Source organism: Triticum aestivum, chromosome 2D (genome assembly GCF_018294505.1).
Source record: "Triticum aestivum cultivar Chinese Spring chromosome 2D, IWGSC CS RefSeq v2.1, whole genome shotgun sequence".
Classification (NCBI taxonomy): domain Eukaryota; kingdom Viridiplantae; phylum Streptophyta; class Magnoliopsida; order Poales; family Poaceae; genus Triticum; species Triticum aestivum.
Genome location: NC_057799.1, coordinates 187,035,888 through 187,053,733, shown reverse-complemented (window position 1 = coordinate 187,053,733; position 17,846 = coordinate 187,035,888). Strand labels below are relative to the sequence as shown.

The window sequence follows — 17,846 nt, the reverse complement described above, 5'->3', positions numbered from 1 at the left end:
CATTAAATGAACAACCACCCCCTCGTAAAATTTGTGAACAAGCCCACGGCTAAAATTATCGGAAACGTGGGCTGCCCCAACATGCATTATTATTTATATTTTCTATGTGGGAGTACCCTCAAAAAAATGTGAGAGTACAATATTTATTGGGCCCCTTTGTAATTGGTGCTAAATTTTGACCAAAGATTTAACTGACAAAATGTTAGTGCATGTTAACAAAAATTATATCATTTGATTCGTATTTGAACATAGTTTTCAATGATGTAATTTTTGTGACATGCATGAAAATTTGGTTAGTTAAATTTATAGTCAAAATTTGGCAAGGTGCATTAAATCAACACATGCAAATATCAAAAGGAGAGTCACGGCATGCATGCATGCGTTGTAATTAATATATCGGTAAATTCAAATTATTGAAATATATCGAGTGTAGTGCTTTGATGTGTCGCGTCAACTCGTACAAGACCGAGAAGTTTGATTACTACAATGTTCTCTCCCTCGCCGACTGAGCTCCGGTGCCTTAACTGCACCTGCCTATGGCTATATGACAGGTGGGCAACCCACCTGTTGGGCCCACCTGTCATACACGCAAAGGCAGGAGCAGTAAGTCAATGAATCTGCGTCCCTCCCTCGCCCATGAGCGTGGTGGCTGGCAGGACTAGGAGAAGCTTTCTCTACACGCTCTCCCTCCCACACGCGGTGGACATGCAGCAGTTCAATTGGTGTCAGATGGCCAGAAGCATACTGTAGTACTCCTCCATTGTAGTAGTACTCCATCATTGTTTGACTTCCGGAAGAGGCGAAGAGCCAAGCGCAGCCCGGACGCTCATGTGGCAGTTTCATGTGTACTAGTAGAGTATTCTAGGATAGCGTGTACCGTGCCTGTAAGCTTAAAATCGTTTGGGTCGGCTCCATGCTATGAGGACGTCTCGAAGCATTTTTTTGTTGATTAAAATAATCTTCTGGCCCTACCTGTCATCCTGGTGATTTTAGTTTCACAATCATCTGGTCAAGACAGGAATATATATATTTTAATTTGTGGTGGGGTAAATGTTAGAGGTTGCAGCAAATATATTGTACACTGCGGGTCTTTCAGCCAAGTTTAGAGGCAAGCATGTGGGGTGATACGTCTCCAACGTATCCATAATTTTTGATTGTTCCATACTATATTATATTCTGTTTTAGATGTTTATTGGGATTTATTATAGACTTTTATATTATTTTTGGGACTAACCTATTAACTAGAGGCCCAGCCCAAATTGCTGTTTTTGCCTATTTAAGTGTTTCAAAGGAAAAGGATATCAAACGGAGTCCAAACGGAATGAAACCTTCGGGAACGTGCTTTTCGGAACAAACGTGATCCAGAGGACATGGAGTCTACCTAAAGTAATCAACGAGGAAGGCACGAGGCAGGGGGCGCGCCTACCCCCCAGGCGCGCCCTCCACCCTCATAGGCCCCTCGTTGCTCCAGCGACGTACTTCTTCCTTCTATATATACCCATATACCCTGGGAACATCATATACGAAGCCAAAACCCTATTTCCACCGCCGCAACCTTCTGTACCCGTGAGATCCCATCTTGGGGCCTTTTTCGGCGCTCCGCCGGAGGGGGCATTGATCACGGAGGGCTTCTACATCAACACCATAGCCTCTCTGATGATGTGTGAGTAGTTTACCTCAGACCTTTGGGTCCATAGTTATTAGCTAGATGACTTCTTCTCTCTCTTTGGATCTCAATACAAAGTTCTCCTCGATCTTCTTGGAGATCTATTCGATGTATTCTTCTTTTGCGGTGTGTTTGTCGAGATCCGATGAATTGTGGGTTTATGATCAAGTTTATCTATGAACAATATTTGAATCTCCTCTGAATTATTTTATGTATGATTGGTTATCTTTGCAAGTCTCTTCGAATTATCAGTTTGGTTTGGCCTACTAGATTGATCTTTCTTGCAATGGGAGAAGTGCTTAGCTTTGGGTTCAATCTTGCGGTGCTCGATCCCAGTGACAGAAGGGGAAACGACACGTATTGTATTGTTGCCATCGAGGATAAAAAGATGGGGTTTATATCATATTGCACGAGTTTATCCCTCTACATCATGTCATCTTACTTAAAGCATTACTCTGTTCTTATGAACTTAATACTCTAGATGCATGCTGGATAGCGGTCGATGTGTGGAGTAATAGTAGTAGATGCAGAATCGTTTTCGTCTACTTGTTGCGGACGTGATGCCTATATACATGATCATACCTAGATATTCTCATAACTATGCTCAATTCTATCAATTGCTCGACAGTAATTCGTTTACCCACCGTAATATTTATGCTATCTTGAGAGAAGCCACTAGTGAAACCTATGGCCCCCGGGTCTATTTTCCATCATATTAAACTTCCAACACTTAGTTATTTCTGGCGTCGTTTATTTTTGCAATCTTTACTTTTACTCTTTATCATAAAAATACCAAAAATATTATCTTATCATATCTATCAGATCTCACTCTCGTAAGTGACCGTGAAGGGATTGGTAACCCCTTTATCACGTTGGTTGCGAGGTTCTTATTTGTTTGTGTAGGTGCGTGGGACTCGCGCGTGGTCTCCTACTAGATTGATACCTTAGTTCTCAAAAACTGAGGGAAATACTTACGCTACTTTACTGCATCACCCTTTCCTCTTCAAGGGAAAACCAACGCGGTGCTCAAGAGGTAGCATGGGCCAGTGCTATGATGTGTCGCGTCAACTCGTACAATGAGGAGAAGCTTGATTTTACTACTACACGCCTTCTCCCTCGCCCATGCGCGCGGTGGCTCGCAGATGAGGACAGGCTTTTGCTTATAATACAACAAGCTATCCCTCCTGCACGCGGTGGAAGGACATGCAGCAGTGGATTCGATACTATAGAAGTAGTAGTAACATCATTGTTTGTCTTCTCGAAGAGGCAAAGAGCCAAGCGCAACCTGAACGTGGCAGTTGCGAACGCTCGCGTGGCAGTCTTTGTGTAGGGGTGGGGCGTGGTGCGATGCCTTGGAGCACGCATATAGCCAGGCTCTTGCATGAGACAAAATTGCTATTTGATCCCACTATTGTACTACTAGTACTTGCTAGTATAGCCCTGTAAACCGGAAAGGAATATTTGCCTTTCTAGAGATATCAACAAGTGACTAGACTACACCCTAAATGTAGTAGTACATATGGAGCAAAATGAGTGAATCTACACCGTAAATAAATACTACGTAGTTCTCTCCTTTATTTCACTAGAAGCAACCATCATTTCACTAGAAGTGGCCTCGAAGTTGGACTAGACGAAGTAACCATCATTTCACTATAACGCTCGTTGAAGCCCTTTCTCCCATTTATTGAAGAAAACCTCACTCCAGGATACTCACTTCTGCCATTTTTCATCTGTACTGACGAAGGAAAGGTGGGCGAATCAGTGATGCTACTATATTTTCATTCCAAGAATCTTCTTTCTGCGAAGCACCGACCGATTCTCACAGCCTATTCTTTTCCCGTTTTTATTGCGATTATGGTTTCCTTTCGATTGCTTTTTGTTTGTCAGTTCATTGATGGACCCTGGAGCACTAGGCAAAGAGTTGCCGGCGGACAACCCACTGGAGACAGCGATCTCCAGGAAGCGAGCACCGACCAACGAGTTGACCATTGCTACCTCTTGAGCACTGCGTTGGTTTTCCCTTGAAGAGGAAAGGGTGATGCAGTAAAGTAGCGTAAGTATTTCCCTCAGTTTTTGAGAACCAAGGTATCAATCCAGTAGGAGACCATGCTCAAGTCCCGCGCACCTACACAAACAAATAAGAACCTTGCAACCAACGCAATAACAGGGTTGTCAATCCCTTCACGGTCACTTACGAGAGTGAGATCTGATAGATATGATAAGATAATATTTTTGGTATTTTTATGATAAAGAGAAATAAAGATGCAAAGTAAAATAAAAGGCAATAGAAATAGCTAAGTGTTGGAAGATTAATATGATGAAGAATAGACCCGGGGGCCATAGGTTTCACTAGAGGCTTCTCTCAGGAGCATAAGTATTACGGTGGGTGAACAAATTACTGTCGAGGAATTGATAGAATTGAGCATAGTTATGAGAATATCTAGGTATGATCATGTATATAGGCATCACGTCCGTGACAAGTAGACCGAATCCTGCCTACATCTTCTACTACGACTCCACACATCGACATCTATCTAGCATGCATCTAGAGTATTAAGTTCATAAGAACAGAGTAACGCTTTAAGTAAGATGACATGATGTAGAGGGATAAACTTATGCAATATGATATAAACCCCATCTTGTTATCCTCAATGGCAACAATACAATATGTGCCTTGCTGCCCCTGCTGTCACTGGAAAAGGACACCGCAAGATTGAACCCAAAGCTAAGCACTTCTCCCATTGCAAGAAAGATCAATCTAGTAGGCCAAACCAAACTGATAATTCGAAGAGACTTGCAAAGATAACCAATCATACATAAAAGAATTCAGAGAAGATTCAAATATTGTTCATAGATAAACTTGATCATAAACCCACAATTCATCAGTCCCGACAAACACACCGCAAAAGAAGATTACATCGAATAGATCTCCAAGAGAATCAAGGAGAACTTTGTATTGAGATCCAAAGAGAGAGAAGAAGTCATCTAGCTAATAACTATGGACCCCAAGGTCTGAAGTAAACTACTCACACATCATCGAAGAGGCTATGGTGTTGATGTAGAAGCCCTCCGTGATCAATGCCCCCTCCGGCAGGACGCCGGAAAAGGCCCCAAGATGGGATCTCGCGGGTACATAAGGTTGCGGCGGTGGAATTAGGTTTTCGTGCATGCCTCTGATGGTTTGGGGGTACAGAGATATATATAGGAGGAAGAAGTATGTTGGTGGAGCAACGTGGGCCCCATGAGGGTGGAGGGCGCGCCTGGGGGGGGTAGGCGCACCCCCTGCCTCGTGCTCTCCTTGTTGATTACTTTACGTGGACTCCAAGTCATCTGGATCATGTTTGTTCCGAAAATCACGTTCCCGAAGGTTTCATTCCGTTTGGACTCCGTTTGATATTCTTTTTCTGCGAAACACTGAAATAGGCAAAAAAACAGCAATTTGGGCTAGGCCTCCGGTTAATAGGTTAGTCCCAAAAATAATATAAAAGTGTATAATAAAGCCCATTAAACATCCAAAACAGAATATAATATAGCATGGAACAACCAAAAATTATAGATACGTTGGAGACGTATCAACCATGTTGGCGGGCCAACTCATGGAGATGAAGAACTCCAAGAAACAAGCACTAGCCAAAGAGTTGACAACGTTGGCGGACGAACTCCTCAAAGAAAGGTGGAAGAACAGCAAGGGCCCCACCGTGCCTCCCCCAGAAACTCTAATGGCCACCTATGTGAGGCTCAAGGCCGAGTTTGAGGAGATAGTCGCCGTTGAGAAGCAGTATTCCCCTGGCAAGGTGATGGCCCCCATCGAGGACGAGGAGATGGCCCCCTGATACGTCTCCAACGTATCTACTTTTTCTCACGCTTTTCCTCTTGTTTTGGACTCTAATTTGCATGATTTGAATGAAACGAACCCCGGACTGACGCTGTTTTCAGCAGAACTACCATGGTGTTGTTTTTTTAGAAATAAAAGTTCTCGGAATAAAGTGAAACTTTGCGAGGATTTTTTATGGAATACAAAAATGATACCAACCCAAGGGCTAACCCTCGTTGGCATTTTTTATAGGAGAAACTCCGTGAGCACCGCGCGTCCGAGCCGGGACTCGAACTCGGGTGGGCGCAGCAAGCCCAGCTGCCCAGCCAACGGGTCGACGCCCCATCCTCAGGATTTTTTTATGGAATAAAAGAGGATTTTTCGAGCCAACAACCACCAGAGAGGGGCCCCTGGGTGGGCACAACCCACCAGGGTGTGCCCCCTCTCCTGGCGCACCCAGGTGGGTTGTACCCACCTGGTGGCCCCAGTCACGACCCTGATATTATAAATCACATATTTCCAGAAAAAAATCAGGGAGAAAGGATTATCGCGTTTTACAAGATGGAGCCGCCGCCAAGCCCTGTTCTTCCTCGGGAGGGCATATCCGGAGTCCGTTTGGGGCTCCAGAGAGGGGGATCTTCATTCTTCGTCATCACCAACCAATCTCCATCGCCAATTCCATGATGCTCCCCACCGGGAGTGAGTAATTCCTTCGTAGGCTCGCTGGTCGGTGAGGAGTTGGATGAGATTCATCATGTAATTGAGTTAGTTTTGTTAGGGCTTGATCCCTAGTATCCACTATGTTCTTAGATTGATGTTGCTATGACTTTGTTATGCTTAATACTTGTCACTTTGGGCTCGGGTCCCATGAACTCAGATCTGAACCGTTTATGAATTCATCATTATATCAATGTTTTAGATCCGATCTTGCAAGCTATAGTCACCTACTATGTGTTATGATCCGACAACCCCGGAGTGACAACAACCGGGCCCACTCTCGTGATGATCGTAGTTTGAGGAGTTCATGTATTCACTATGTGTTAATGCTTTGTTCCAGTTCTCTATTAAAAGGAGGCCTTAATATCCCTTAGTTTCCAATATGGACCCCACTGGCACGGGAGGGTAGGACAAAAGATGTCATGCAAGTTCTTTTAATAAAGAACGTATGACTATTTACGGAATACATGCCTACATTATATCGATGAACTGGAGCTAGTGTCGTATCGCCCTTATCCAGTACACAACGCAAACTCTTGCAGAGTTTCAGAATAACAATTACCTAATAAGTAAGGAAAATCAGAACAATTACCTAATAAGTAAAGAACATTAACACACACAGTGAAGTGTCTTTCTTATCACTTTACTAACTCTTTCACTGGAAAATTTTATTACTCCTATATGAATTGATGAACATATCTTTTAAAAGCAAAAAAAAACCCTGAATAGTAGCGGGTGACGAAACAGGACTACAAGAAAAGGAACAGACAAACATAAACTTTTGCAAACATATAGGAAGTAATACACAACCATATCAGCACCAGCATGTCCAGTGTATAGCTAAAGAAGTTCACACAACAAAGCACCATACAGTAATGCTAGAACTTTCGCCATGTCTGGGAAACTTGGTATTCTGAAGCTTAAATTTCGGGCTTACAGGTGACACAAGAGTCTGCTGAGATCAAGTTTTAGGGCCATGTTTTGGACGAAACATCTCCCGCGTGGTCCGATCTGAATACTTGGTCAGTGTCAACTTTAATGACTTGCCGGAATTGTTGACTTTGTGCACATGCCTTGCCGTTCTGCAAAATATGTTGAACCGTCTGGCAATCTCATTTCTGTCCCGCGAGATGCCATGATACTTGCGCCAGTAGTCTTACAAGGCCCACAGGGCTTCCTTCGACTTGAGGAAATCCTCTTGAACATGGAGATAATCTATAGGATCTATGGCTGCAGCATCTACAGCATCTTCCGAGTTGGGTCTGCCTTTCTCTTCTTCTGAATTGGGACCTCCTGTCGTTCAGTAGGCAAAGAATTAGAATTTGATTTGCAGTGTGTAGGAAAATACGTGCTCTCTCATCAGAGTAAAATTGGTAGTTTAGCCTTGCAAAGCAGAATTATTATAACAAATTATCTGCTGGTACTACTAAGCAAGCAATAAATAAGGCCCAATCCCTGCCTGCTTATTCAAATATATCTACAGATAATAAGAAATTATATTTCAGGTATTAAATTCTGAAGCATTCGGAACGAAATAAGGAGCACTGTTTGGGAATTTCGGCAGTCAGGATTCATATCCAAATTACGGAAGGGATCCTTGGATGTTAAAACTGGGATTACCTGCAGGAGAGACGCCTCTACACATGCGTCGGATGGTACCGCCAGTCAGCCAGAGCCCAGGGAGACACCGGGCCGTAGAGCGACTGCCACCAGCAGTACATCCAATCGGTGCGGAAGAGGCGTGGGTTGCGACGGCTGCCCGCGCGAGCTTGGAGACGATGGAAGTCATGATAGCCTAGGTCAGAGGTGGGATGGATCTGGATGTAGGGTTTGTGCGCCGCGGTGGTTGCCTGGGTCCTTCTTCTTTATCTATAAATAGAGTGAAGTATCTCTTGAGGCCGTTGGATTGCTCTCGCATTCTATCTCCTCCGCACACCTCCGATGCCCCCTTTGAGATTTTTGTACACCAGCTTCAGTCCAAGGCCGGCTCTGGCAGGTGCGGGCTGTTCGACCGCACTGGCCCAGCGCAGGAGCGAGAGCCATTTCTTTTTCAGTTTTCACTTTTATTATTCTTTTTACTTTTATTTCTGAAATATAAAATATTATAATTAACTTAAACTAAATGTTCATCGCACATTCAAAAATTGATCACGCAATGTTCAAAATGTGTTCACGTGACTTAAAAAAATGTTGATAGCATTAAAAAAACAGGACATTTAAAAAAATCACGCGTTTCAAAAAAACTATTCATGATGTTTTTTTAAAGAATTATACATTGCAAAAGAATGTTCATGCGATTGAAAAACAAACGTCCATTTAAAATATAAATGATTTTGAAAAAAGTTAACGCATATCAAAGATATGTCTATGATATTTTATAAAAATCATTATACAATGAAGGTCATATGTGTGTGATATTTTATAAAAAATATGTCTGTGATATTTGGAAAAAGTGCACCAATTTTATTTCTTTTTATGTTTCTTTCATTCATCTTTTTTCCCTTTTTATTTACTTTAAGTCGTTGATAGTTTAACAAAATTGATATTCAATTGATAGTCGATTGTGTGGGCTGTAAGAGAATTCTATCTCAGATTTTATTTCTGTTCTTCTTGTAAATGATATGACCACTATATGAGAGATAAAGTCCTTTACGCATCAAAAATAAAGTTCAAAAGAATACCGGAAATTTTGAAAAAGCAATCTGGGATTTTGGAATATAAAACTTCGGTGTCCAATTGTACTTTGGTGTGAAATTTTATGAAAAAAAAACAAGAAATGTATCCGTGACAAAAAAAAGACAAAAAAATCGTACATATAGAAAAAAGCTCTTTGGATGGATTTTAGTTCACACTGTATTTTCTTCGTCGTGAATACTTTTCTGGTATTTTTCCGCAAAATTTTACACGAGAGTATATTGGGCACCCATGTTAGATATCTCCATACTCCAGATTTGTTTGTTTCCTTTTTGGTATTTTTAAATTTAATATTCATGTAGGAGTGTGAAGCACCCGGGAGCTCCTCTATATTCCCCTCTCTATCTCTACTACTATTATTATATTATTAAAAGAGCTGAAATTTCTCTAAAGCCACACCACAAAGTGTACACGGGATAATCACAACCCTCCGATCCGATCCAACTAACAAGATCTAAGAGCCAATATTGCTTTAATGGTCTGCCTTTCGATCAGACGACTCACGATGAATGTTCTGCCACACTCTGCCCACGATCTCCCTCTCCGATCCCATCTGGACACTCTCTCTGCGGGATCTCCACCACCTCTCCCACACAATTACATATAGTATCGAGCGCGAGAGTGGAGGATCCCGACGCCCACCGCCACCCTTGCCTCTCTATGTCGCCGCCACTGATCTTCCTCTCCGCGGATGCCCTCGCCGCATGCACGGCGTTGCCGCCTACCTCTAGCCACCTGGCTCTCCTTACGCGTGGGTCGCCACCTTTCGCCCCACTGCTTCTTTGCTCGGCGCCCCACACACGTCCAAGCCCTTCGCCGCCTGAACCTCCATGGCACGTCTTCTAATTGTTGGCTGCCGAGGCACACGCCTTCTTCCGCTTGATAGTGTCCTGGATTAGGGGGGTGCTAACCACGTCGGCTCCTTAATGTGAGCCCATTCATCGAGCCCTGATGGCTCGAGAATTTGTGATGTTTTTGAAGTGATTCTTGTTTGGTTGTTGTCGGATCTTTGGTACTTCTCGGATATTTCTAATGGTAATCCCTCGAAAGAGAAGAAAATCCATTTTCTAATGTTTGGCGGGAAATATCATACATGGAAGGAAACCAAGGAGGATTGCTGCAAATCAAGTCAATTGGAGCAACTTCCATGAAAAACCCAAGCCACCAGGTGTATCAAATCAGAAGATGACGTTCCATACGACAGCAATCGCTCATATGAGCGGCCGTATGGAGTGCCAACAGCTCCACCATGTTTATACAAGACACTTTTATGAAGGAACTCGGGGGAGAAGAGAACCCTAGCCGCTGCCACCACATCCAGAAGAGGAGAAGAGGGGATCCGAAGAACTATTGGAGATCTTCTTAGTTTTGGTCCTTTCATCTCCATAATCATCACCCCTTTACCTTTGTAAGAGGAATTCCAAGTTGTGAGAATAATTGTAACTCAATTCAATCTCATCTAGAGATCAAGACTATTTGAATTATCCATTTCATCTTATTATGGATCTTCCCGGTATTATCGACATGGTTTTCATGGATTCTATCTCCATTGTGATTGATTTCCCTCTTATGATGCATGAATAATGCCCAATAGGCATGGGAGATGTAGGTAAGTGGTAAGATTCATATGTACCTAATCTACATACTGGTATGCGTCGGTGCTATACAAACGGTTTTTAACCCCTTTCCGCGATGGCATTTGGAACCGTCGCCAAATGAGTGTGGGCGATAGGGGGGTCCTTCCCATACGAACCAGAAATAGTCGGGGATAGGCCCTCCTGGGACACAGGCTGGGGCAAAATGAGCTCATGTGCGATCGGGTGAGGCATCGAAACCCAATCATTTCCGTTCGTATGTGCATCCCACATGGTGAATCCTAGAAAAACATTTCTGGTCGTATGTATATCACACACAGTCAATCCAAGGAATACGTTTCCGTTCTTATGTACATCCCACACAGTCAATCCAGGGAAAATGTTTCCCTTCGTATGTATATCACACATAGTCAATCCAAGGAATACGTTTCCGTTCTTATGTACATCCCACACAGTCAATCCAGGGAAAACGTTTATGTTCGTATGTACATCCCACACAGTTTTATGTGTAGGCTCGTGTGTGAAAGGTGTAACTATCACACACGCTCTGCCTTGGATAACTGTTTGCTTTTATCAACTACATCACACACGATTTGATGAAGAAAATTGTGTGGCATTGGGCTATCCATCACAAGCGCTTTTACTGCTAGAACCATTTGCAAAGTTCCATCACACATTTAGTAGGTTTATTAGTTTAGAATTAATAATTCCAGTATTACGCAAATTCATATTTCATATCAAACAGCTGTTTGCCAATTTCATATCAGGCACATAAATATATTATAACATCATAGTACGATAGCTACATGAAAACAACACAGTACAACATATAGCTAGTTCAACTTCATAAGGACAATATTAGAATAATATATTCATTTCCCTAATAGAGATCATCCAGACTCGTCTTATCCACCTCTGCTTTCAGTTCATTAAGAACCTGTTTTGCACTGGCCAACTGGGAAAGTGCCTCCTCCTTCGCCAACACCATCTTAGCAAAGTTTGATTTAAAAAATTTGAGCTCATTCTCCACCTTCCTCTTTTTATCCCGCATCTTCAAATATTCTTCAGCGTTGACAACACTTTCTCTAAGCCCACGTCTGTTCTCTTCCTCATACATGCTCCAGAGCTTCACTAGGCACATCTTCAAAGACTATGGCCACTCTTGATCAACCCACTCCAAGTAAGAACACTTCCGTTCATCCTATAATATTTAAAACTAGATCAGTAACAATTGTAGGGGAAATGGGTTTATAGCAACATAGAAAATCACCAATGCTTATTTTGAAAAACTGAAGAAACATGTTAATTATGACATATCTTCTCAAAAAGAACAATGTGCAAATGAATTAATTGCTACTGAGACAACAACCAAATTCTGGAACATCAGAAGCTATAATTAACTACAACAATGCTACAAGTTCTTACTCATGATCAATAAATAACAAATTGAACATTTTATGAGGAAGCCAAATATAACTGCAACAGCATAGCGACAGTGTTTGGATGACAGCAAATTGATACTAACAGGTGTGTACATGCACAAATTTAGTAACATAGAACTAATAACACTAAGGTCGTCCACTATGTATGCCAAAACTGGTGTAAAGACAACTGTTGCTACATCTCGCACCGGTGCCCTGCACTGGCGAGCCGATGTAGCTGATGCACCAGACTCCGGAGCACCTAGTTGCTCTGATGCCTAGTTCCTTCGTGCCATAAAGATTTAGTATTTTACTGCTTGGCTTCTCGGATGTGTGGACCAAAGTTGGATGCACAAACTGCTGAAGCAGAGCCAAATAATTTTCTAATGGCACCGCTGATGGGATGGCAACAATTTTAGATACTAGGTACAAACTGTGACACTGTCTTAGGATGCGTTTGGTTGAAGGTGTGGTATGAATGGGTTGGGACCGTGACAGTGTCTGAATCACATCTAACAAATGACTCGTAACAACGAAAGAGGGTCTAACCTTCTCTGCACATGCCAGAAACTTCCTCCCACTGTCCACAGATTCAAACGCAACTAGCTTCACGCATGGAGATTGATGGTGACAACGAGCAGATAGATCTTCAGCCACCCCGCTCTATTCGTTGCCACTGATGGTCCTAGGGAGATACAAGAGAAAGAAATGACTCAAATCGACCGCCGGGTAAAAATCCTTCATTTCAAGTCATAGCCCGAGAGAGAGAATAGAGGCATACCCGGGTGGTGAAGGAGTCACCGCCGGAGGAGGAACCGCTGGAGAGGTCTTTGAAGAAGACCATGGCGACCCCGGCGGTAGGATGCAAGACGGCGAGAGCGAGGAAGTGGCTATAGCTTAGGAAGGAAGGAGGAAACAGGGGAAATGTGACTTGTGGTCGGGGAGAAAAGGGGGTGGGGAAGGGGGCGGGGGTAGATATTTTGGCGGTAGGCCAAAATTTTGGAAATGTGGAGGGAAACTTTGCACGCGGTGTCGCCAGACCATTCAGTTTGAACGAGTGTGTGCATCGCTAATGATTCTTCTGCTTTACGCGCATGGGATGAGTTTGATAATTCAAATTTTCGTGGAAATTTCCCCGGGTACGTCATTGCATAGTTTAACATCACTTGCTAATTTGGGCACACAAAAGAGCGTACAACAGACAGACCACACTTACTGAATCGAGTAATTTTAGTAATTAAACAGAGCCAGTTGACCTAAACGTTGCTCTAACAAAAGACCAGCATAAAAACAAAGCCTAAGTACACATAATTTTAACAAATTCGCCGCCGTGCCGGCCTATGGATCACTGGTGTGAGATGAGACGTCGATGACTTGTCCTGGCGACATGCCACTGTTGGTGGAATCCGCGTCCCCCCTGCTGAAGTCGACTGCGTCCTCGTCCTTGTCCTTGTCGCCGCCCTCAAGGTTGTAGTACTCGTAGTAGTGGCTACGCTAGAGCTCGCGTTGGTACTCCACCGTTGGTTCCTCCACGGACAGACTCTTCTCTACCTTGACCTCGGCCACGCGCAACTTCTCCTCCCGGCGCTCCTTGATCTTCGCCGCCTCCTGCATCTCCAGCTCCCGCTCGGCGACCTCATGAGGAAGCAGGTGCTCCATGGCCACCGCCGCCTTTTCGGATGTGGGTTGCATGCTGGAGTCCGAGGTGGCCTGGAATATCTTGGTGTGTGCATCCTCGATCTTGGCGTGGATGGCCTCGACCCAGGCCAGGGCGACATCGGCGGCACGGACGGTAGGTCAAGCGCTCTCGGCGTTTGCAGCCGCCGTCACAACAGCAGCTGCAGCCGTCTCGGACTGTCGCAGACGCCCTCCAGGAGGAAGCGACCGCACTCAATGCGGATGCGGCGGCACTCTCGGCATAGGCGCTCGCGCTCTCGGCGCAGGCGACGACGCTGGGGGCGGGGACGCGGCCATCGTACGGGCCTTCAGGAAGCGTTTCCACGGCGTCATCTTTGCAAGAAGGGGGGTGCGGGAATGGGGATCGGGATTCGTGGACTCAGGGGTTGCCGGCACTGGAGCAGACGAGCCGGCGAAGCTTAAGGAGGGAGACTTAAATAAACGCAGATATTTTCATCACAAACGGTTCCTACAAAACAACTATGTGTGATGTTCTAGATATTTTTTATGAGCTGTGAAAGACGAATTTGGAGTAAAGCGGCAACAGATGGTGTTTTAAATGTACGAGAAAATTTGTAGTACTAATACAACTGTCATGTCAAATTTTGGAAAATTTCAGGGGTCATTTGACCTTTTAAGACATTTAACTGATTTTCTAGCCATTTAATGACCGTAATTGAAATTTGAATTACATGTACATGCAACAGCTAACCATAACGGTTTGAAAAGTCATATTTTGTGTACTTGTGTGCGATTTAATTCCATGTGCAGTAAATTGGAAGGAATTTTCAAACATATTGGTCTAACGGCTATGACATAATTAAGCATGGAGTGCCATGGCATTTAAATTCCAAAAAATTAAAAAAATATCAGAAACACATGAAACCTTGGTTGATGTAATGTCATGCCACCAAGATGATGTGGTAAAAAATTTGGCATGTGGGACGAAAGTTTGGACACACACCCCTCACAAACCGGAGCAACTCACTAGAAAGCTCGTGGTTCCGAGAGGGAATAATGCATGTTTGATGACGAACGGGAAATAGCTTCCTCTTACAACCTTCACTACAAAAAAAAGACACATCCGTGACATTTTGGGCCGAACGGATTTTTTTTCTGTCATGCTTATGGCACTTCTATGATGATAATTGTGACAAAACCCAGTATCATCATAGATGTGGTGGGCTCCTACTTCTATGACAAAAAATCATGACAGAAAATGGGCTTTTCGTCCTAGGCGGGCCGGAGATTCAGCTGCATGACATTCTTTGGGCCGTCCATGATGGAAAAAACTGTGGTAGAAGCGAGGGCGAGGAGAATATCGGGGAGTTCCCGGTTACGGTGGGTGGTCGGGGCCGAGCGATGCACGGAGGTTTGCGCGTTTCTCTCGTACACGTTCGCGCGTGTGTGTGAGGCGTTGCGCTCTAACTAAACCCGAGCGAGGCGTTGGGCTCTAACTAAACCCGAGCGATTGCACTAGCTACGTTACGGAACCCCAATCAATCCCTTGTTGTTAACTGAACCCGAGTGATTCCTTTGCTACTGCTGCTAACTGAAGCCGATCGAACACTGCTGCCTCCTTCCTTGGATGAACAGTGAGTGTTGTTGAGGGGATTTGGATGAACAGTTCCCGGTGAGGGGTTGGATGAACAGGACCCCGTGGTAGTAGAGGCCATTGCCGCTGGATGAATAGTACCCCGATCGATCGAGCCGGTGAATGAACAGGACCCCGTGGAGGGCTGGTTGAACAGTAGTCGGAGGGCTGGTTCAACAGTAGCCGGTGGAGGGCTAGATGAATAGTAGCCCGTGGAGGGGTGGTTGAACAGGACCCCCGTGGAGAGGGCTGGTTGAACAGTAGCCGGTGGAGGAGCGCGCGATGGAGGCTGGATGAACAAGAGCCCGTGGATGAACAGTCGCAGGTGGAGGCTGGAGGAGGTCGACGATGGATGAATAGTAGCCCATGGAGGCTGGAGGAGGTCGACGGTAGAGATGAACAGTATCCCATGGAGTCCCGTTTTGCGGTACGCCACACGCCTCCCGATGAACAGGACCCCCGTTTCGACTGTAGCGCTCCAACACAAGTTCGTTTCCTCCGTTTTGCGGTACGCCACACCCCTCCCGATCAACAGGACCCCATTTCCACCGTAGGAGGTCCGTTTCCTCCGTTTTGCGGTACGCGAGACCCCTCCCAATGAACAAGATCCCGTTTCCACCGTGGCCGGTCGAACACAAGGCCGTTTCCTCCATTCTGCGGTACGCTAGGCCTCGTTTCCATCGGCTGTTCCATCCAAGCCGGTTGGCTCCCGATGAACACGACGACACATTTTGTTCCAACCCAGCCGGTTGGCTCCCCATGAACACGACGATGACGCAGTTTCTCCGTTCCGACCCAGCCACAACCATGTACACGAGCCCTGCTCGTACGTATGCGCGAGTTGGCGTTCGAGACCCCGCCCGTATGTACGTACATGGCCGTATTTTCTTTCTTGCACCCTGGCCGCTGTACATACGTGTACATGCTATGTGTGCGCCTCTACTACGACACGTGCCCTTCCTTGCACGGCCATGGTTCATCGCTGCAGCCTGCAGATAGACCGATCGTATGTACGTACACGTTCGCGACCAGAATGACAACGCTACGTACGCTTCGACCAGGTGGGTCCCGACTGTCAGGCACTTCCTTGCGTGCGAAGATGTAGCTGGTGGGTCCCAGCAGTCAGGGGGGAAACGTTTTTTTCGCAAAATACGGTGGCCCGTCCGGTGGGTCCCTGCTGTCAGGTGGAGGAATCATTATTTTGCGCGTAATAAGGAGGCACTTCCTTGCTGTGGCCGTGGACCCAGCTGTCAGCCTCTCCACATACAGTACTCTTCCGATGGAAGTCGTTCCTTGACCACGTTGACCACGCCGCACCGAGAGCACCAGGGTGGTGGACGATGGCGAGGCCTAGGAAGGGGACGACGTGGAGCCGGGGAAGACGCGGCAGTGGATGCCCACACGAAGAGGAGTACGAGGCTTCACTGGTTCGGCTTTGGTGTGAGGCTGCCGTCGCTGCAGAATAACAGGGGGTGTGGGTGAGTGGAGGGATGGCCTGGCCAGCGGTGGGAGTAGTAGGGGTGGTGAGGCCTCCGCGGCAGCACAACCGGCCACGGGAGGCAGGAGCAGGCGGCACGACCGGCGCTGCTCTGGGCGGCTGGAGCAAGAAGACCAGAGGTTGAAGAACCACTACGGCCGTTGGATGGACATCGTACGGTCACTGGAGCTTGAATCGTTCATATTGACTAAGTTGACAAAGCCATCCATCCCCGTCAACTTAGTAGGCCCACAAGTCAGCCTCCCACTATGTTGGGTCCCAGCTAGCAGGGGGAGTATTCATTTTTTTGTGCGCAATAAGGAGGCACTTCCTTGCGTGCGAAGATATAGCTGGTGGGTTTGAGCTGTCAGCGGGGGGAACGTATTTTTCGCGAAATACAGAGGCCCTTCCGGTGGGTCCCAGATGTCAGGTGGAGGAATCATTATTTTGCGCGTAATAGGGAGGCATTTCCTTGTGTGCGGCCGTGGACCCAGCTGTCAGCCTCTCCACGTACAGTCCACTTCTGATGGATGTCGTTCGTTGACCATGCCGCGCCAAGAGCACCAGGGCGGTGGACGACGGCGAGGCCTACGAAGGGAATGACATGGAGCCGGGGAAGACACGACAGTGGCTGCCCAAGCTGTGGGGAGTACGAGGGTTGACTGGTTCGGCTGCCGTCGCCAGAGAATAACAACAGGTGTGGGTGAGTAGAGGGATGGCTAGGCCAGCAATGGGAGTACGGTGGGGCGGTGAGGCCTGCGCGGCAGCACAGCCGGCCGCGGGAGGAGGGAGCAGGCAGTCCGCTGGCGCTTGTTTAAGCGGCTGGAGCAGGAAGAGCAGAGATTGAAGAAGCAGGACGGCCGTTGGATGGACATCGTACGGTCACTGGAGCTAGAATCGTTTTTTTCGCGAAATACGGTGGCCCATCCAGTGGGTCCTTGCTGTCAGCTGGAGGAATCATTATTTTCTGCGTAATAAGGAGGCACTTCCTTCCTGCGGCCGTGGACACAGCTGTCAGCCTCTCCACGTACAATACTCTTACGATGGAAGTCGTTCCTTGACCACATTGACCACGCCACACCGAGAGCACCAAGGCGGTGGACGACGGCGAGGCTTTGGAAGGGGACGACGCAGAGCCGGGGAAGACGAGGCAGTGGATGCCCACGCGGAGAGGAATACGAGGGTTCACTG

The 17,846-nt window shown here is 46.1% G+C and overlaps 1 long non-coding RNA gene across 1 annotated transcript; it reads right to left on the bottom strand.

The window, feature by feature from the left end:
* Positions 1–6,957: 6,957 nt before the first annotated feature.
* On the bottom strand, positions 6,958–8,111 carry LOC123052464 (uncharacterized). Its single transcript, XR_006424724.1, has 2 exons — positions 7,818–8,111; positions 6,958–7,490 (listed from the first exon to the last, which is right to left on the bottom strand). It is a non-coding gene; the product is annotated as an uncharacterized lncRNA (long non-coding RNA).
* Positions 8,112–17,846: the final 9,735 nt, after the last annotated feature.